Source organism: Moschus berezovskii, chromosome 21 (genome assembly GCF_049115385.1).
Source record: "Moschus berezovskii isolate FMDL1 chromosome 21, NW_MosBer_1.0, whole genome shotgun sequence".
Lineage (NCBI taxonomy): Eukaryota > Metazoa > Chordata > Mammalia > Artiodactyla > Moschidae > Moschus > Moschus berezovskii.
In genome coordinates this window covers 59730746-59752235 of record NC_142480.1, presented here as the reverse complement: position 1 = coordinate 59752235, position 21490 = coordinate 59730746, and the positions used below count along the sequence as shown (strand labels likewise).

Below are 21490 nucleotides of genomic sequence, written 5' to 3'. Positions count from 1 at the left end.
AACACTCATGACCCACTTCCCAAGCCAGGAAGCTCTAAATGCAGGAAACTGTAAATGCAGAATGCCTGCAGTGTCACCAGGTAGGCACAGCGGATCTTGAATTAACAATATTTCCCTAGGACTGGCTGACCCAAGCTGACCATCTCCTTCCAAATAAGTAACACACACGCAGGTGGTTCCTTCCTATAAGCTGAAGATGTGAATATTATCTGTCATTTTTCTGTTTTGAATTTTTTTAAAAAAATGACTACCTTGGTACACTGATTTTTTTCCTACATCGACCTTAAAAATATTGGATGCTTAGACTCATGGAGATGTAACTTGTATGTGTATATGGAAAGAGAGAGAGAGACATTAAGGAGAGTATTTTCTTAAATTCACTTCACCCTCCTGAGAAAACCGAGAAACAAACAAACAAAAACTGAAAAAGAAAAGAAGAAAAAGTGAAGTCAAATACTCCCCACACCACTCTGGTAGGAAAGTTAATGGTTCTCCACCATCACTACTGCGTAAGTTTGTTGTGGTTATGTTTAAGGCATAGTATGCTTTCTAACTGAAAAAATAATCAGTTCTAAAGTCTGATTCCTCATGAAATCCATGAAAAGAGCATGGAGATAGACTAAAAGGAAAAATGGGGGAGATGCTTTCCTTAGTAACCTGCAGTGGTTCAGTCACTAAATTGTGCAAACTCCATGACCCCATGGACTGCAACGCGCCAGGCTTTTTCTTCACCGACTCCCAGAGTTTGCCCAAACTCACGCTCTTTGAGTCTTAGACAACTCTCTGCTCTACCCTGAGAACATTTTCCTGGGATCCCATGAGGAAATGGGACTTCTTAGCAAGAGGGAAGTTCTGATGACTGTGTTCACATCACTGTCTTTTCCCATGAGAACTGGGAGAAGTATCAGAATGTTTGAAATGAAACTGTTTATTCTGATGTTGCAAATCGTACTGTTTGCCGCCACCAACCTGTGCTCCAACTCCCAAGTTGAATATGCCCAAGTATCTCAGGTGCTTTTTTCCCTTTTCCCCTCTCCCCCCTTCCCCTGACAAATCCAAGTGCTCTTTTAATAAGCTCTTTAAAAGGGATAAGATCCCAAGCTTCTTTTGTGGGCACACATAACACAGTAAGCACCCCTGATTCACCTTTGAAACACAGAAAGCGCAGGGGCATACTGTCTCCCGTCCCTGGAAGCAGCAGGCTGTGCCTTGAAGGGGAATCGCTGGCCCACCTGCTTGCTACCTCTCACCTGAGTGGTCCACGGGCTGGAGCCTGCTAGAAAACCCTTTCCTGACCCCCTTGTCAAGGACAGATCACCCGGCCAAGCACCACTTTGTCCTGGAGAGAAGCTCCATTTACCCTTCAAGTGAGCAGCTTTATCTCCTAAATCCAGTGTGGAATGGAACCTGGTTTCCAACAAGTTGGCCCGGTTCCATCCAGGCCTGGTCTGTTGCTAGTGGGCTAAACTTAAGGTTCTTAACTTCCCTGAAGCTCAGTTTCTTTAGCAGCAAAGAGGAGACAACAGCAGTTCCTAAGTCCGTGGGGAGGTGGGGTGGGGCCGCTGGTGGGAGTGTTAAGGTGCGGTGTTTAGCCGCGCGCAGGGCTCAGGGCTCGCTTCAGTCTTTTTTCTTCTTCTTTTTTTGGTCCATGCCTTTTCCTAAAGAATCTTTCTAGCTGTTGGCAATCAACTTTACTGCGCAAAAGTCAATATCTGGACAAAATCACTCCTGAACAAAGTCTAGAGATGGGAGGGTCAAACCTGCAAAGGAGATGGATTTCAACAGGGCTGCGAGAGTAGATGGAGCCGAACAATGCAGCGGGAACTCAATCGCTCTCAAGCCCAGCCTTGGCTTCGCTCCCAGGTGAAGGGGAGTCTCGTACCAGCCAGACCACCCCGCTCCGCTGACCTTGCTACCGACCCTGGGTGAGCAGAACGAGCGCCCTTGACACGCACCCTCTTCGCGCTCGCTTCGAAGCGGAAGGAGGCAGGGGCGCACCTGTTCCGTCTCCAAGATGCCGAAGCGCAAGCCTACGAGTAGTTCTCGGCAGAGAACAGCGGGTACCCGTTACAGATACAGGAGGTACCTGCTTTTTTCTCCTGCCCTCAACTGACGCTTGAGTCCATTTACTCCCAACACTCCCGAGGCCTCCCCATCAAGTCACTTTACCGAGTTCTTCTAGATTTTTATCCCCTTCCCAACTCCACCCCAAACTGTTCTCAGCTTCAGGAGGCCATGGAGGACCAGGAGGCAGGGCATTCCCCCCACCCCATCTCCTGCCCACGCAGGAGAGCCAAAGAACTTGGTTCTGCCGAAAAGTAGAGGTAGGCGGCTAAGGGTTGTGTGTGGCTGGGGGCAGGGTCAGGCGAATGCACCCCCACCTTGCAGGAACCACAGAGCACATTCCTGCTCCCAGGGCTGGATGCCTCCAGGAGCACTAGACTTTTGGTTCCGGAGGAAATGTTGAGTCTAGCAAGCCCGGGGTGGGGGTGGGGAGCGGTGCTCGGAGCTGAAGATGTCCCAGGGAAAGAGGTTAACTGGAGCCACAGTGATGAGTAAGGTGGATGCCAACCACCCCTCCCCCACCACGGATCCCTCTCACCACCACCACCTCAAACACACACACACACACACACACACACACTCCCCTGTTCCGTGAATCCCAAACTAAGGCCATAAGGCTTTCCCCACTCAGTGGCTCAGGGCCAGACCCCACAGCACTGCTTCTCCGCCCCAGGAGCAGTTTCTCCTTCTACACCGTTCTGTCCACTGGTTTCAGTCCCAGTTCCTCCTGGACAGTTCCTTCAGCCTGATTCCCACCCCGCACAGCACTGGGTGGTTGGAGGGGGGAGGTAGCATGGCCACTGGTATCTCAGTTTCTCTGGCTGACTAGGTAGAGGAGGCTCAGACCCCTGGGTTAGCAGCCCGGTGCTCGAGTCCCTCCCAGCCGCACTGGGGTCACCTCCCGGGGCCTGCTGAAACACAGCCCAGCCTCTAGGTCTCGCCTTTCTCTTTTCCTAGTTTCTTTTAAGCCAGCCACAGAGGTCTTAGGCGGAGGGTAAGGGCGGGGAGACCCCCTTGTGCTCACTCTACACACCTACGCACACTTCTTCCAACCTGCTAGTGCCCAGGCCACCGAGCCAAGGGCTATCCTGGAGCAGAAAGGGGTGGGGAGGAGGAGAGAGGGAAAACCAATGAATCAGGTTTGCTTATCCACCTGGAAAGTTGTGTCGTAATCGCAATCGAGAGAGGAGTCAGCCTGGAGAGAAGGGTACCAGGGAAAAGAGCTGGCTGGCCCCGAGGTCTCGGCAAGGCCGCTGCTGCGGGGTAGGAGAGACAGGAGAAGGGTTGGAGGGATACACCTTGGAAGCGGAAGAGGGCCAGAGGCTAGAGGGAGGTGAGGAATCCTGGGGCCTCCCAGGCTGTGCCGCAGCCCCATGGGGCCAAAATCAGAGGCTGGGGAGGTCGCTTGAGTAGGGGTGGGGAAACACACGACGGGGCATCTCAGCACGGGCCCCCAAACTCGGGTTCCTAGCCCTAACAGGAAACTTTCCTCTTTCTCAGGGCAAGCAGGTACCCAGAGACGCCATGCCAAGGTTGGGGGGAGGGCAGAGGGCATGGGACCGCTGTCTGAAACACCCTTGGCCACAGGCAGCACCAGGGAATCCGAATCCAGTGGAAGAGTGAAGACAGAGGCCTTGGTGGTGCCCAGATTACTCTGGATCGCATGTTGCTTTTCCCAGTTTCTACAATTCCAGGTCCTGTCCTCATCTTTTATTCAGACTAGGCTTCGGTTCTGGCTCTCGCAGGGTCCCCGGCAACCCCAGAGTATTCGCCGGACTGGGGACGTGCCCCGCCTGGGCTGGATTCACCAGGGTCCGGGTCCCTGCTGTTCCACCTACGGGGCACATCGAGCCCCGTGTCCCCATTCCCCGAGGGGCAGCTCTACCCGGTGGGCGGCCGGTGGTAGCAAGAGCAGGAAAGGTAGCCGCAGGCCGCGCGCAACTTTTTTTGAAACGCATTGCTGTCCCCCTGAAAGGTGTTATAACAGCAATTCAATTACCGTAAATGGCGCACAGCGTCCTCGCAGCTGGAAAGTCGGTAACGAACTGTGGCCGACCGGTGTAAAGGAATGGGGCTAAACGCACGCTATTTATCTCCCTGTCCTCTTTCTAATATTCTCTCTTTCCGCCTTTTCTTCGCTGTGTACTAATCATAGTTGGTCCACAGGTTAATTAACTCCAAAGAGCTTAGTCTATCTGGACAGAAACACACTGAGAAATTGGCAGGAGATCCCAAAAACTGGAGGTGGGATCAAAAAGACCACCTGAAATTCCCTGCGTTTCCCTACAAGTCTGCAGCCTTGCCTTCAAGGCACAGAGTTCCAGGCGCAAGTGGCGAACCGCCGGGAGTGTGGTCACCCGGGCGAGTGCGGAGTAAAAATATTCATGTCTGGGCTTAGATCGAGCAGCCGTGCCCACGAAATCCCACATGGCATGGTCTGCAGGCACCCAAGGAGACGTGGGGTCTGCTGCTGGTGTGTCGCCACTTACAGGCCACTGGAGACAACCCACACACTCGCCATTTGTGTCCTGGCACCGTGTATTTCCGGCTAAACTTTAAGAAGCGGTCCATGAAATTAACAATATCAACAAAAATGAGGCAAAGTGTTGGGGGAGGCAGGAGGCGGGAGGGAAGAGCTGCTTTCTTTCCGGAGTGGCACTAAATCATTACAGTACTCCATATGTTAAAATCTAGAGGGAGGGCCGCAGGAGGGGGAGAACTCCTCACAAGTCAGCCTGGCAACCATTTAAATAAAGGTAAAATTAACATTTGCTCCTTTGAAGTTAGAGTACAGACATCTTAAAAGCGGATTTTGTTTAGTGGATGTCATATCAAAAGAGGAAGAAAGGCGTTGCCTCGCCTGGGGTTTTTAGTTTCATATTTAAAAAAAAATCATTTTTGGAAAAGGCCAAGACGGCAACGTGGGAATTCGAGTGCTTTCTCGCCGCCCCGCGGGGCCGGCCTTTCCCGGCCACCATGGGAGGTTTCCAACAGTGGAAACACCGAGTTTTCCGAGCTCGTGGTAACACAGTCAGAAGATGCCTCTGGTTGCTCCCCTTTGCCCTACCCAGCTCTCGGAAAGGTTTGTGAGTTTCACTCCTGGAGAGGGCAAGAGCGTGCGGCCTGGCAGAGGGGTTGCAATGGGGCCCCGTCGTGCGCGGCAGCCTCCAGCGCCGCTGGGCTCCCCCTCTGAGCCCCGAGCCCTCCCTGCCCTGGGCAGCGCCCCCCAGAGCCACCCTGTCCGGAGGGGTCCAGCAGCTGCGAACAGGGGTGCACTCTCAGGGTCTCCTGACTCGTCGGGACAGGCCGAGGCGCGCGGGGGGCCCAGCCCAGAGTTTGCCCCGGAATGATCCCGCTCGGCGCACGCGCTACCCTGGACGTCCCGAGCTCTGACTCGGGGGCTACCAGGGGCTCTGGGGCGGTTTTCGGCTTTGTTTACTTTAAAACCTAGAGAGCGGGTTCCTTTCCCGCTCCCTGAAGCCTCTGACCTGCACTCTGCAGTTCTCCGCTGTGCCGCCCCTGTTTTGTCCCCCAAGGCGAGACTAGGACGGGTTTCCCCTGTCTACAGCTCCCAGGGCGGCAGACCTTAGAACGTGGGGATCCGGAGGTCACCCGCAGCCTGTGGTTTGGAGCGACCACCCTCTTATCCATCCCTTAAAAGTCCCTGTTTAATAGGCTGCTGAAGGGGCACTCCGCGCGGGTCCTTGGCGGGGCCGGCACTCGGGAGTTTCACCTCCCCTCCAGGCCCTCTGTGGTAGGCAAAGCGGGCAATCCTCAAAACCGCGTCCTCGTGGTGTTCCTTGATTGGAGCCTCCTGCCAGCTCTGCAAGCTGCAGGGAAGACCCCCGACGTCCCACCCAAGGCGCCCCGAGCCCTCTCCGGCCCTGGTGCAGCGGGGATGGCGGTCACTCGGCGCTCCCGCCGTGGCCTTGATCCCCGCCTAACCCTCACCCCGCCGGGCCGTCGCCCTGCTGGGGCCCGGGCGCGGCTCCGGCTCGGAGGCGGCGCCGTTTCCTTTCGGCCGAGGGTCTTCTCCAGCCTCCCCGGCTTTCTGTCCGTTAGCCCGCCAGCCCTTTTTCAAGCGCTTCTCCTGGAAGCCAGGACAGGGCCCCGACGTATTCAAGGCACAAAACCCCCGCTTTTAAAGCGCGACTGGGAGCCTCGGTCCCTCGTAGGAGACGGAGAATGGCCGAGATTGAGAGCCCAGGGGGCGGCCCTCTTGAAAGGGAAGGCTCCCCTTCGTTTGCATCTCTGGTCAAGTGTTTAGAAGTTATACTCAGGGCTGCTGTCTATTCCTTTCCTGTGGGTCTGGAAAAAAGATCCAGACATATATACAGGACATGCCGATCTAGAAGAGCCGCTACCCTGTAGATATAGGGTGGCTGGCTCCCAAACCTCCTGGGCGGGAGGTTCTGCCCTGGTAACCTGAGTGTCTGCCAAGGGTCTGGATGTGAGATTTGAGGGGCACTCTACTTTCCCCCGCCTTTCTTCTGGACTCCCAAATCCAGGGGGTCCGCAGCCGAGTGCCCCCCACCTCGGCCTGGTATAGGAGAGACAGTGGCCGCAGCTGAGGCCTGGTCCCCTCCCCAGCTGCCACCCCGGTTCAGACCCTGCCCTCCAAATAGAAGGGGCCGGCAGCGGCTGCTTGGGTGGACAGAAGTTAGAGCAGTCAAGGATTTGAACTTGTAAAACCAGTTAGAGCAACTCTTAACACTTTTCCCTTTCTGCCCACCTGTTAAAGAACACATGTTCTTAAACGGTTTGACTTGGTAATTCAGAGAACAGGAGACATTCTTTACTCTGGCCTCTTCCTCCTCTGTGAGGTCACTCCTCTTAACGCATGCATCTAAGAGAAGTTCTTAGGCATCTAACTTCTGCTCATCTTGGTCTCAGACTTAATGAAACCCAACCATAATTTAGATTATTTCCCAAAAGCACCTTGTCGTTTGTCTACGCTAGCTAGGTAAATAGGAAAACTGGCAAATTGATGATGAATTAGCCGTTCTTTTTTGATCTTCCTCAAGTTGGCCAAACTAATAGAAATTCATTTTAGATGACTCCCATTTTAGCATATCTGGCATGACTTCTGCTTGTTCACAAAGTTTTTTACAGCTGGGACTGTCAAACCAGCGGGTTGGATGAAATCTTGAGTGAGCACGAAATTCCACAGAATATGAAGTGGCCAGGCCAATCTCCAGATTTAACAAAGTTCTGTGTGTACATACATGTATATGTGTGAGTGTATACTTATGTTTATCCACCCGAACTTGCATAAGATTGACAGTGGGAAGAAATTTTAACGTAATGTAGGGACACAAGCTGAATGAGAAATCATCTTAATAATCTGGATAAATGAAGACGAGACCCAGACCTAAACGTCTAGGAGTAAATCGCTAATTATGAAATCCAAAACTCTTTTGAGCTAGAGTCCTATGCTTGCCAGAAAATGGTCATTTTCTCTCTCTTTTATTGGAAATAAGATCCTAAATTCCTTTTGACTGAAAAGAAGTTACGAGACAAGATGAAATTTTCTCTTTCTTTTCTGACAACTCTGTCATCCAAAGGATCACAGCCATGTCAGGGTGTCTGTCTTGGGAAGAAAAAAGGGAGGGTGGGGAGAGAAAGAGTGAGCCAGTGAGAGAAACGCTGCAGCCCGTGGCCATCTTTGCATCAAATTTTTCCAGACCTCTATTTTTGATTGTGATCCCACTGATCTGAGTTTGAAATGCAAGCACAGTGAAGCCCCTAAGCCTTCAATCGTGTGAAATTTTCAAAAGATCTCTAGAAGCAATCTCAGGCTGCCTGACCCCTGACAGGCGCCGATCTCTTTATTCCTCTCTCTGCCGGCACTTCATTTGTTGGAATATCTTTCAGATTTGCACCTCCAGATGACAAACCTGAGTGTTTATTATGTGTACATGAGTCGGAAATCTTCAAGCCCGCACAAAAGCACCATCTTAAACATAATATTTAATTTCCCGGCCTAAGTGCCTGCTTCTTTATTTGCTTTTCATTAGCTTAAATATTTTTTTCCAGGTCTCCCCATGTGTCACTTTGATATTTAGATGATTCTCTCTTTTAATCATCATTTCCCCCTTGAAAAAAAAAAATCCCCTGTCGCCTGCGTCTGCGGAACTCACACTGCCACGTCACTGCGCGGCGGGCCGGGAGGCCGCGAAGCTGGACGCAGAGCCGATAGGAGTCTGGGGGGCGCCTCTCCAGGCCGGGTTGGGGGCGGCGGTATTACAGAGAAACGTTTGCTTTGTAGCCGGCGAGCCGGGCTGGGCTGGGACCGGTGACCACCTCGTGTCTCATTCCACCTCTCCTCCTTCAAGCCTTTTTAGATTCTTCTTCTCCTTTTTGAATAACAAAACAAAACCTCAGGTGGCATGGAGAGGTGCTGCTTTCAGTCTCTGGGAGTCGGCCCGGAGCTGTGTCTTGAGCCAGGGCGCCAAGTTTAGACATCTCACCCCTATCATGCGGGCACTCCTTCCGGCCCGCACCCCCTCCCACCAGGCTCTCTGTGGGCCCCAGATCCTGGGGGTCCGAGGGCGCTAGAGGCAGAGGGAGTGTGGGGGAGGGCTTCCTGGGAGACGATTGCTTTGTTAAACTTCCCTCTGTCGAATAATTCCGCGGACAAGATTTTGGGGTGGGGACGTTACCCACCCTTCCCCCAATCTCAGCCCCAGAGTGAGCTTTAGAGCCCAGCCCTGCACGCAGGTGGACCGAGATGACATGGAGACTCACCCTACCCTGCAGAAGCAGGAGGTTCAGTCGCCACCCACAAGCCCAGTCCCAGGTCGCGGAGGTGGTGGGCTGGAGCCTGAACGCCCCTCCCTCTGTGTTTGGATAGGCCCTGTTGCTATGATTAACTTATTAAACCCCCTCGTAATTATTTTAATTCGACTCGAAAAACTACTTTGGGCTGAAGTTGCGATGTGTTTGTATTTATCCATCCCCCCCATAAAACCTGTGTTAAAACAAATGTTACTTTTCTCTCTCTGTACAGAGACCCTCCCTATTTGAAATAGACCGCAGGGACTGCCATTAGATCGAATGGCAAGTCTTTATGGAAAGTGTTTTGCATAATTACATACCAAAGCCAGAACAGTCACCTCCACATTTTATGGGTCACAAACCATCAACAATTGCTACATTATTGTCCACGAAACCTTAGTCCCTTCATTGATGGAGCGGACTCCACTGCTAATCTAGAACGAGAAAGGATGGAAATTTCTTCTAATAAGAACCCGAGAAGATTATGTCCCCACTGACAACGTGTTTACATATAGTTATAAAGTTCAGAGGACCGACGGGGGAGAGGAAAGGAAATCGGGGGAAGCCTGATTAAGAGCCCCGCATCGGTCTAATATAGATAGCGCATCAAAAGGAGTGTCTGAATGTCCTCCCCTTTTCAGATCCGACCCCTTCCTACCTTTGTCATGCAGTAATTAAGATATTCTTATTTAGATAGACAGTGTCTCTAGTAACTGAATAATATTAGCTCCTTTGATGTCAAACTTTTGACAGTTATCACACCAGCACTGGGCAATTTAGCACAAATGCCCTCCTTAAAACACACACACACAGAAAACCCCCATTGGCTTTGAAGAAATCTAAGTGTGATCCTTATCGCCAAATGATCTAAATCGCTGCCGACAGGCCGCCCAGCTATAAATTACATTTGGTGTTACATAATGAAGCTGAATTTGGGTTTTAGCTCATTGAGGCAGTGTTGGTGGGAACTGGGACGCCCCCCCCCTCGCAATTCCTGTGTCCCCATTCCCGACTCCCAGAGCCTCTGTCCACTGTAAGAGCAAAACCTCACAAAATCGAGGGGTCAGGGCAGAGATGGGGGATCCAGCCGAGGTGCCGGCGAGGAACTCAGTGCCCCCGTTTCGGCTTCAGAGCGTAGGGCAGGTTCAGCCAGCCACCTACTCCCGGATGTCACTTTGCCGTGGCTTTCAGAGCTTGGGCGCCAAATTTGGGATTTGCCAGATGGCAGGATTATCTTCGCGTCTGTTACATTATGTGTGTGTGTGCGTGTGCGTGTGGAGAGTCTCGGGGTGGGGGAGAAGATGGGGATGGAAAGCAGAGCCCGATCCGCCTTTGCCCGAGCCGCCTCTCGCAGCCTGGACCCGTCCCGGGGCTCGGGGCAATCTCCGGGCCGCCCCGCCGCAGGCAGCAGGCGGAGTTCCGCCACCCCCCGCCCGTATAGACCGAGGCCCCGAGGCCCAGACGCGCGGAGTTAGGGGAGGGGTGAGGAGAGCGCTTCCCTCGGAGGAGAAACAGGGGGGGCAGGCGACTTGGAAGTGAAGGGGGCAGAGAGGGCGGGTGGGGAGGGCTGAGACGGCGACGGTGACACCTGGAAGGCATTGTCCTTGCGAGCGACACCTGTCAATCTCCGCTCCGGGGTCCCGGGGCCGGGGGCGGGGAGGCTGATGTCATCGCAGAGTCCCTTCCCGGCCGAGGGCGGGGAGGACTGGGGGGAGGCGGGGGCGAGCGGAGCCAGGCGGCCTGGGAGACGGGTGGGGGAGGAAAGAAATAAACAGCAGCAGCTCTCTCTTGCCGCGTGCTCTGCTCTGAATTTACACAGCCATCAATATTCCAACTTTAGTTATTACTTCTCATCTCGAAAGGCCTGCCTTGCCTAGTCACTGGGGGAGGGGGAACTGGTCCAAGGCCACACAACATCCTCTATCCCTGGGAGCATCCCGCCATCCCAAAAGCCTGGAGGGGGGCTGACCCTCCTTCCAGACTCAGCTCCCTCTTTGCCCGGCAGCTGTTTCCCGCCGGAGGCTGCGGGTTTAAGGAGGAAACACTCGGGATGAGTTGTGAAAAGTCTTGTGAGATTGCAGGGGGTGAGGGGAGAGTTAATTAACGTGGGGCTGGCTCAGCGAGTGGGAGAGCGGGCGGCGGCGTGGGTGGGCGGGCCGGGTCGAACGCCGGGATGCGCTCGGTGCGGGGGGCTTGTGATCTGAGGGCCCAGCTTGGAGGCCTCGGCTTGAGGGGGTGGAGGAGGGCGGGAGGAGCTATGTGAGGGGTCCTCCTCGGGGGCTGCTGGCGTGCCCCGCAGAGCCTCCGGTTGGCCCTGGGGAAATTCTGATCTCCCACCTACCGAGCTGGCACCCCCACCCCCCTCAGCGCTCCTGGACTCTCCCTCTGCCTATTCTTTTCCGCTCGAGCTAATTAGCAGCCTGCCAGCGGCCTGATTTATGGAAACGCTCGGGCGGGCGGAGACGCGCGGCGAGCCGCGGCCGGGTGCCTCGGGGCGGAGAGAAGGAGGAGTCTCAGCGGCCCCCTCCGCCCGGCCGGAAACTGGGAGTTGCTCTCCCCGCTACCCACCCTCCAACCCCGGCGAGGCCGGGCGCCCCCGCGCCCCTCGAAGCCCCAGCCTGGGACGCTGGGAACCCTGGCGCCAGCGGGGCGGGCAGGGGGCGGTGGCCGCATGGCGGCCGGCGGGGTCCCAGCCGGCAGGTTCCAGCTCGGCTGACCTGGAGGGCGGGCCGAGCGCGCGGAGAGCGGGAGACTTGTGCGCTCGGGTGGGGCACCTCCTTCCCCACGGTGTGGTCTGCAGAGAAGGAAAAGCGACAGGAAGGCGGGGAGAGGACGCTGCACGGGGTCAGCAGCGGGCCCCTGGCCGCGGAGGGCGGGGGCGTCTCAGGCCCGGGTGGGCAGCATGGAAACACCAGCCCAGCGTGGCCCCCACGTCGCTAGTGACTGTCCCCGGGAAGCGCGTGGTCCCTTTCCTCTCCCTTCCCCTGAGTCTCATCCTCAAAGTCGTGTGAGTCGGAGCCTCCGGACTAGAGTCGGAATTTGGAGCTGGGTGAAGGCTGGGGAGGGGGGAAGCACAGGACATGTCTAAGAGCCGCCCCGCCCGGCGCTTGCCCGCAAACTCGGGCGTTGTCTCCTCATTTGCCTTGAGTTGCTCCTGATGGCCCCGAGACAGAAGACGGGAGAGGTGCTCCCAGGTTTCCCAGTTGACCTCAGAAGTTGAGGATGGAGGAGGGTTCTGGGGCCAAAGTCAGGGACCTGTTGCTGGCGCTCCAGCAGAGTGGCGCCTCTCCCCGGGGGACAGGCTTCTTCTCCAAGCAGCAGCAGAGGACAGGCTAAGGAAACGTGGGAAACCTCTGGGCCCTCCTCGCCCGGGAGAATTGTTGGGGGAAAGAGACCCTGGCAGACCCAGAGGGCTGGAAGCCCCCCGGCATGACCTTCAGACTTTGGGAAGATAGGGACTCGGGGGTTGAAGTCACTGGGAAGGGGACCAGTCCCCCCAAGCCTGGGCCCAAAGTTGCAGTTGTGGGGAACTTGAGATCTCCAAGAAAATGTGGCAACTTTCTTTTAAAACACCCTACCAGTTCACCTTCCTTAGAACCGCATCTCCAACCCGCTAACTGGGGGAGGTGCAGAATTAAGACCTTTCTCTGCATCGCAAGACCACCGGATGCCTGTCCGGGGGTCACTGTCTCTTCCGGGTTCCCTTCTAGATAAGGGCATTTGATGTCAGTGAGAACCGGAAGTGCTCCCAGCGCCACCCACCCAGGGCCCCTGGAAATTTAGTTTTCTGCTCTTCTTCACCTTCCAACTTCTGCTACCAGTTCCAAAGGGTTAGTAATATCGGGGGTCAGGCAGGCCCTGGTCTTTCTACACCGCGGCTGGAGGAAGTTGACACCCTCAGCTGGGTGGGGAGCTGGGCTGAGTACCCATCTCTCTCATACATAGCGTTTAGTCCCCTGGGTGGTGGCCCCTCTGAATTTCTAACCGTGCTGAGGGCTGAAGTCACCTGCCCAGACAAACCGCGGTGGCGAAATCTGTCCAAGTCTAAGCGGAAAGAGAGACCCATTCCCGTCAAAGTGTTGCCTTCAGGCAGCGTGGGTGCCAGGACTGCTGGGCCACCCAAGGGCCAAGCTTCAGTCTCAGGGCCGCACCAGGCTATGGCTCCCAGGGCAATCGCAGGCCGATTTCAGAATCTGCAGCCTGCCCAGCAAACGCTGGTGGTTAGGCGCCCAAGTAATATTCTTCATTCGTCTTTTTCAAAGTTGATTTATCGCAATGGACAGGTTAAAGCTTCATCTGACTTCATTACTTTTAAAAGCTGTCTATTTCACAACTGTCACTTTTCATCGCTTAACTCAAATAAATACTTGAAGAAATGAATTGGAAGAGACTTTTAGATCATGTTTATAATTCTTGGTCGCCACGTTAACATTCTAATGACCTGACCCTCTGAGTTTCTGTAGACTCCTTAATCGGACCGAAATTTCCTGCATTTATACCAGAGAATGTCAGGGAGGGTGAGGGAGCCGGAAATACAGACTAAAAGAAGTGTATCTGGCGACAAGTTGGCGACCGGGTGCAGCTTCAACAGAATCTTCCCGATGAGGGCCAGGGCCTAGGCCAGGTACCCAAAGCCCCTAGGTAAGGGGGCAGCTCTCGGGGCAGGGTTCCCGGGAATCGAAATGCTGAAAAGAGGGCCCAGCCTACCGTCTGTGAGTAGAGCCCGAGTCCCAGAGGGCCGGGGGCAAACCACAGAGGAAGTTCAGGCAGGATAGAATTTCTGTTCACCGTGACTATTTATGACTATGATTATTTCTGACATTGTTTCCAAACTTGTTCTAATGGGCCCCACAACCGCAGGTTGAGAGTGACAGGGTGAAAGGCATTTCCTGCCCGTCGTCTTTGACTTAGAGCTGTGAGATACCCACGGAAAGCAAGTGTGGAAACGAAATCGTGCGGATGGAAATAGTTACATAATTTGAAATATTTTCTTCCATTTTGCTGTTATTTGCCCAATGCTGGGTCTTCTGGAGCTAGTGTTTCTCTCTCTCTCACCTACCAACTCACAAGGAACCAGCTCTCATAAGTATAATAGGTTGGGGGTGGGGGAAAGAAGGGAAATCAGAAAGTGGAGGGGGGGGGACACCAAAGGTGGGAAAAGTTTTTTTAAAAAGAGAAGGAAAAGACAGGAAAAGGAAAAACCTATTAAACTGGAAAACTGCCTAGTTTGGAGACAAACCAATAAGGAGTGCGTTAGATTTTCTTTCCTGTATGTTTTTGTTTGTTTGTTAAAATATATGTATTTGTGTAAATGAAGAAGAAGAAAAAGAAAAAAGGAAGGCTCCCGAGCCCGGGGAGGAGCTGCCTAACCCTCCGCAGTGTCCGGGCCGGGCCGACCCCGCGCGCGCTCACCGGGCCAGCTGACCCTGCGCCGCCGCGCCGGCCCCGCACGGGTCCCGCGGCGAATACGAACTTCGCGGGCTCCCGGGACCACGGCGCCCTAAACGCGCCCCGGCGGGGCCCCGCCGCGCTCCCCAACCCTGCCAGCTTCGTGGTGGCGGCCCCGGGCCTCCGCCCACCCCGAGAACCCGCAGGCCGAGCGGGTCTGAGCGCTCCCTGCCTTCTGGCGCCGAGGCGAAAGGGAGGCGGCGGGAGTGACGCTCGCAGGCCGCCGTCTCTGCGGGAGCCAGGCCGCGGCGCGCGGCGCTCGGCGCGGACGGCCGGGCGCTCTGCCGCGCCCTGGAGCGCCACCTCGCTGCGGAAACGGGAACTCCTCGGCCGCTCCGCGCAGCCTCCCGCCTCCCTGGACCGCCAAGAGTTTTCCCTGCATCATCTAAACCTGAAGACAAGCCGAAACGCAGAGGCCTTCTTCCCACCGATCTGTGACAATCTCTGCACTGGGTGAAAGGGGAAACCATAGGAGGAAGGGGAGCAAATATACAGACACAGCATCATCGAGTCTAAATGGTGATGCTGCTTTCATTGGAAACAGGAAATAAATGAGCGGTGTCTTCTCGGAGGCCACGGATTTGGGCCGTCGTGTGTTCCAGGGCCACTCAGCTGTGGCGGTTGCGAATATCTCCCAGGAGGCGGGTGCTTATGAAGTCAGATCTTCCCAATTACGATTTCCACCCATATCCACTCATTTTCATCAGATGGACATAAAGAGGGGCTGTGCCATGCCTGTCGCCAGCCTACTGGGACCTTGTCCCCGCCCCCCACCCAACCCTCGGCTCTGCTGACAAAATAACTACAAAATGCCGCCCCTAACTTGTACACCTGTAGGCCAGTGAAAACAGGAAAGGCAAGAAGTGCAAATCACACAGCATTTCTCTTCAAGGTGCAAGTTTGACCCTATTTTATCCGGTTGTTAACTTAAGAGTTTTGTCCTACTCTTCAGATCACACGACTAAAAATACACAGAAAATTTAACTCACTTACACATGTATTTGTTGAATTTGTTGTTTCAAAGCGCACAGCCCCAGACACAGGGTGATTAGTGAAATATTTCACAAAACAAGATTTTTTCCTGTTAAAAGTAGAGGGGATCTACTTTAGGGCCCCGTGAAGATTTGTGTGGTTTCTTTGTTTTAAGGCATGTACAGACCTTTCTCTAATTTAGTTTTGACTGTAAGTTTGTTTTTGTTTAAAGGAACTCGGTGGCTTCCACATAGAATGATGGTTGGCCTGGGGACTATGTGTAGGGGGAGACCGTGTGTGTGGTGGTGGGTGAGCCCCGGCATTTCCCTGCCCAGAGCAAAGGCAACATAGAAAGCCTTTCCCGGAAACTCTGCCCTCCCTGAGTTGGCAGGGTGAGTTCTTTAAGGGCTGGCAGGCAAAGGAGGGAATGCTCCTTCTCCCTGTAACCAGCACTCCTCAGTGAAGATTAGGGGGCTCTCTGAGGGCCCTTGCTCGCAAATTATAGGGCTGCATCAGGAAAATAGCCACGTTGGCTTGCTGGGTGGTTGTTCCTTCTCCATCAGGCCAGGAAGGATTCCTGAGAGACCCAATGGGAAAGAGGCCCCAATTTCCTAGCAAGACTTGAATGAGGACTCCTCACCCCAACCAGCTGAGAAGGGGAGGCCCAGCCCCTGGGCCCCCTGGGGCTTTCTCATCGGGAGGCATGCTACACTGGGGTAGAAGGGAGTAGCTGTGAGACCCTGGGAACTAGGAGACAATTCCTATCAGGGTTTAGGGGTCCACCGAGGGACAAGGATGAAAACAGAGGAAAGGAAAGCAGAGAAAATGATAGGCTTGAATCTATGTGCCTCTAATTCTGGGAAGTCTCTAAACTGGAAAGCTTTTTCTTCTTTCTCCTTCCCTCCTTTTATCTTCCCTCTCTTCATTTCTCTCTCCTCCCCCTCGGCTTCTCACATTCAGATTTTCTGGGTTTTTTTCCCCCCCACCGAATAATGCCTGGAGATGAAAAATGATTTTTATTGCTATTACACTTCCTACCGCAAGATGCAGTGCAAGGCGGCAGAGTTTGTATTACAACTATGTCACAATGTTTCACTGATGCAAAACATGTAGCCAGAGGGTGTTGCTAATGACTCCTGGATTAGAGAGAGATTGAGACTGGGAGAAGGAGAAAGAGCGAGAGAGCAAGAGAGAAAGAAAGGAAAGCAGGAGAGAGAGGAATTTCATCAGAGGAAAGGGGAGGGGTGTCACCATATAATCAAGTCTAATAATCTCATCAGGATATTTTCAGATTTCGAGGTTTTAAGAGTGTGAACCAGAGACAGAGCAATATCCTTTTAAACACCATAAAGTTTGCTTTTTTTTCATGTTAAATAACTATTAATTATGTTCACAGTCAGTTACGTGAAGAACTCTCCTTTGGAAAGTATCAAACTTCGGAAAACCCGTAATATCAGATTGAAGGCTTTTCCAGGAGCCCCCCCGCCCCGGTTGGAGGGAGGTGGGGACCCGGTAATCACCCCGCAGTGTGCGGACCGCCACGGGGCCTGCGGAGGCTCACCGCCCTCGCCCGCGATCGTGCACACACCTGCACACCTGCCCGGGACTGCTCGCCCGGGCCTGGGGCTTAGCCTCCGCTCAGTCTTGACCAAACAGTCCCTCCGGGCTCGGAAGTCCTCCCCGGCGCCCTCCCCCGAGACCCGCTGTACTTAGGGAAGCGGGAGGTTTCGAGGTTCCTACCGTGGCCCGGGCCGGTCCCACCGCCCTGCGGTCCGTTTCTGCCCCCCGGGGCACAGCGAGGAGGGCATCCCCTCGGGGCAGCGGCCCTTTGAACCCGTGAGCCCCGGGCTCCCGGCCGGCGGCGCGGAGCTCGCTCGGGGCCCGGCTGCGGCGCGGAGTGTGGGTGGCGGGCGGGGTGGAAGGGGAGTGGGGAGGCGGGGGGCGGGGGCGGGAGCGGGCGCTAAGCCTGGAAGCTTGGCTGTTTACCCAAACGATTTTCCTTTCAGGCCCGAGACACCAATGAGACAAGATCAAGCTCCCCTCTTCGGGGTGTGTGTGTGTGTATATGTGTGTGTGTGTGTGTGTGGCCTCCTCCAAGCGGGGCTTTGTGAATGGGGGCTCCGGGGACGCCGCGGGGAGGTACCAGAGGCCGACCCGGGCGCCAGCGCCTCCTCCCGGGGGCTGGGAGAAGCCGGGAGGTGGGCGAGCGGTGTGAGCGCATCGCAGGCGCCCCTGACGCTCAGTGGTCCCGATCGAGGGAAGCGAGCGACAGGGACACAGGCCGCGGAGAACCAAGGGCCTCATCCGCGAAGGCCGAGCCAGGAGGCGCCTGGTCCCGCGTGTGTGTGTGTGTGTGTGTGTGTGTGTGTGTGTGTGTGTGTGTGTGTGTGTGTGTGTGTGTGTGTGTGTTGGGGGGAGCGGTGAATAATGTGAATCACATCCTCCTTCCAGTCCCTTAATTTCCGATCCCTCCAAAGCCCCAATCTAGCTCCTTAGGCCACTGATTTCTTCCCGACTCCCTCGCTTGAGATCTATTAGCTGTAAATTGGGCCAAGGTTTTGGCGATTACGGTACAACGCAGGCCGTGTAATCCGCGCCGCCGGGCTTGCGCCTGGGTCCCTCTTCGCTCCGGAAAAAAAAATTAGAAAGCAGGAGGAGAGGGATGGTCTGTGTTGACAAGGCATTTGTCATTTTTAAAGGGCTCCACATCCAAGGATATCCATCAGCCTAGGGGGAGTGGGGAGGAGGCAAGGGACGCGGATGAGGGCAAGGTCCCGGGCTCCGCGCAGCAGGTGAGCGCCCTCCTGGGCGTGGCTCCCGCTGCAGTTCCAGGGGACGTCCACCGCCCAAACGTCGTTTGCAAATAATAACAAGAATATTAGAGGTATTATTGATAATAAGGAGAATCAGGAAGGCGGAGTGATATTTAATTGAGGTCGTAAGATGAAATGCGGCCTGAAAGTGTCCTATGTATATTTAGTGGCAGGTCTCCGACAGCTCAGCCCAGGCCGATGAAAGGCTTACCCAAGAATGTGTTTCTGGAAGAAAAGGGTGTCCTTCCGATGCTTCTGACTCAACTATTATTGCTCCTCCTGTCTCGGCCTGCCCCTGCTCCCCCCCAAACCCCACACTGAAGGTCGTCATTTTTTCTTGTTTGCTTTAAAAATCCCCCCCCCACACCACCTTTTCCAGGAAGTTCTTATTTAATAGAAGTTCCCATCTCCTGGCGCTGACCCGGGCAGAGTTCAATAGAAATCGGGTAACACTTGCTTCTGGCCTCAGTTTCTTGGGTTCACAGTGATTCAGACCTGGACAAACACGCTCGGAGAGGGAGGAAGGGCGGAGGCCCCCGGGTGTTCTTCCCGGGTGTTAGGGGTGGAGGGCTGTGGCTTTGGGCTCAGAAGCAGCTGTTGGGCATCTAGGTACAAGCTGAGGCCTGGGGGACCGCGGCTGTGCTGTGGTTGATCTGGAATAAACGTGTATGAGAGAGGTGATGCTCACGGAGGAACCAGAAGTGCCTGATAATGCTAAGAGCCACAGCTAATATTTACTGAGTGCTTGCTGTGTACCAGACACTGTCCTTCCTCTGGGACACCCCGCAGTGGTCAGGGGTAGGCCGCAGAGCAGGGGGCCCCGGAGGGAGGGAGCAGGCAGGTAGCCTGGGAGGTGGGATCCCAAGGCGTCTTCTGCCCGGAGAGGAGGGGTCGCGCGGGGCAGCCAGGCCCCGGGCCCAGCCGGCCTCCCGCCCTGCCTGTGGTTCTCCCTCATTCGGCCGGCCCCGCGCGGCCACGAACTGTGCGGGGCCCCCAACCTCCAGCCGGGGAGAAGAAGGGCTAGGAGTTCCACTGATGTGCCCACTTCTTCCTGCTGGAATTCAGGAGGCAAGGCGACTGGGCCGTGAGGAGGGCGAAGGCCTGGCGAGGGCCGGGGCCAGCGCGGGGCGCGCCGAGACTAGGCCCGCCATCAGGCCCGAGGCCTCCTCCCGCCGCCCAGGCCCCGGGCGCCGCGGAGCTCCGGGCGAGGTGCGCCTCCTCCGCGGGGCCGCGGGCGCTGCACTGGCTCCGAGGCCTCCGCCTTCCTCTCGGCCCCAGGCGCGCCCCGGGGCAGGAGCGGGGCGCAGGCCCGGCCGCTCTCCACGCCCCACCCCGCCGGGGCGCCCCGGCCTCCGCTCCCAGGCGGCGCCGGGGAAGGGGGCTCTGGCTTCCTCCTGCACGGCCTTCCCTTCCCACCCCGCCAAACCAGGGGTGAGACTCGCCGGTGACCCCGTGCTGTGCCCCGCAAGGGTGGAAGAAAACAGAAGCTGCGCTCTGCCTGCAGACAAAAGGCCTCCGCGTGCAGGCTCGGCCGGAGCACGTTTCGCACCCGCCTCCATCGAGGCGGGGCAGGTAATCGGGGTGGTCGGGGTAGAGAGCCCCGACTGATCCCCGAAACGGAACACCTCCTGGGCCAAGGGCATCGACAGGACCCGGGTACCTGCTCCCAAAATATTCAGACTGCTCCCGCCCGCCTCGATTGCCCCCACCCAGCCACCCTCCTATAAAAGGGTCCCTTATTCGCTCTTTTTTCTTTTTCTTGTTTGGCTCCTGGTCTCATTGCGAATCACCGGGCAGCTCGGAAACACCGGCTCCTGATATCGACCAGCAGAGGTTACTTCTTTCTCTAAAAAACGACTCTAGCTTCTTCTACTAGACCCGAGGGAAAATTCACATTAAGAAAAAAAAAAAAAAAACAAAACAAAACTTTAAACCCTTTCTGGGTGCGAGACGTGGTGGGCCGCGCTGAGCTTCTGATCTCCCCACGCTGACTCACCGCCGCACCTGGAGAGCTAGTCCTGCGAAGAAGAAATAGTCTTATCCTGCAGTCTATCATTTTGGTATTACAAGTAACAATCGTGGAGCGAGAAATACCCCCAGCCTAAGAATATTGATAGATGATAGTAGCGATATTCACAATCGATCCTTTAATAGGCAGACGTCATAAATCATGTTCAATTCCCTGACAGCACAGTACTTCACTTAATAATATAATTAAGATGAAAAGTCCAGAGGTATTGGAGGCAGCGGGTATTGATAGCTTCAAAAATTGCATTCTGAATATGATGATGGAAGGGAAAAGGACTTTTGGAAAATAGAAACCCCCTTCCCAAAGGGTGGGGTTTTCAGGGTGCTCTCCTCTGGGCAGGCCTTTTGACCTTTTCGACCCCCAACGCTCAGCATACACCTTTAACCCCCCAGCAGCAATCCCCATCTCTGATTGGGTGGACGGGGGGTAGACCAGGTCTTTCTGAGAAAAGGTGTAGAGGAAAATAAGGAGAAATTGGGCTTGGCCTGGGTGAATGTACTGTGTTTAGGAATCCTATAAAAATCCATTCCTTCAGCCTCAGTCTGGAGGGGGAAAATGTTTAGGAGAACTAGGAAATGAAGCTGTTTGGTTGTCTCAATAAAATTAATTTCCTCAACAGTGTTTTCAAAATTACACATAAATCACTGAACACACACAGGTACCGTCCCCCCATCCACTCCATTTCTGCAGTTTAACTGCCTATGAGCTTTTCCAGCGTGCTTTCCAGCCAGAATCATGGACCTCAGGATGGATACCAAACCTTCACTTGTAAAGTAAAAGCAGAGGGGCAAGGTCCTGTGAGAGTGATGATTTGCTCCCTGCTTCATGAGTAGAGCTGATTGTAAGTGCGGCTAAAATTATTTCAAAGGACGGAATATTAATCACATCAATCAGAGCTGACAAATGAGAAATATTTGGAAGTCAGGGATAATTTACAACTTTGTTATTAGTTAAGAATCGCCTGCCTTGTAACAGTAATTAATAACACTTAGGAATGATTTGGAAATCCCCCTCCCATGCTCTTTATTTTCCTCTGTCTCTTAAGGAAGGAAAGAGAAAAAGGAAGCAAATGAGTGATCACTAGAAACAGGAAAAACACTGAGTCGTTTGTGGGGAGAACAAAACTGTATAATATAAAAGAAAAGAAAAAAAAAGATTAGCCCCATGGGAGGCCATCAGGAAATAAAGAAAATACAGGAGGAGGGATAGTAAATCAGAAAATGAATTCTGTAACCATACCCCATGAGCAGGCTGGCTAAAGGTTGAATTTCAAATGGCCCAGAAACCCCATCAAAATGAACAGTGCTGCTAAAAAATCTTGAAAGTAGCTCAGCTCTGAATCAAGGCAGAGCTCAGGGCATTGTCTGTTTTGTTGTTGTTAACAATG

The 21490-nt window shown here is 54.4% G+C and overlaps 1 long non-coding RNA gene across 1 annotated transcript in view; it reads right to left on the bottom strand.

Moving 5' to 3' along the window:
- The window catches only part of LOC129550237 (uncharacterized), a 38881-nt gene extending 21727 nt beyond the window's left edge, over nt 1–17154 (bottom strand). Inside the window, exon 1 of the long non-coding RNA XR_008684795.2 lies at nt 17002–17154. This is a non-coding gene — a long non-coding RNA (uncharacterized LOC129550237). The remainder of the gene's footprint in view (nt 1–17001) is intronic.
- Between the last annotated feature and the right edge of the window lie 4336 nt (nt 17155–21490).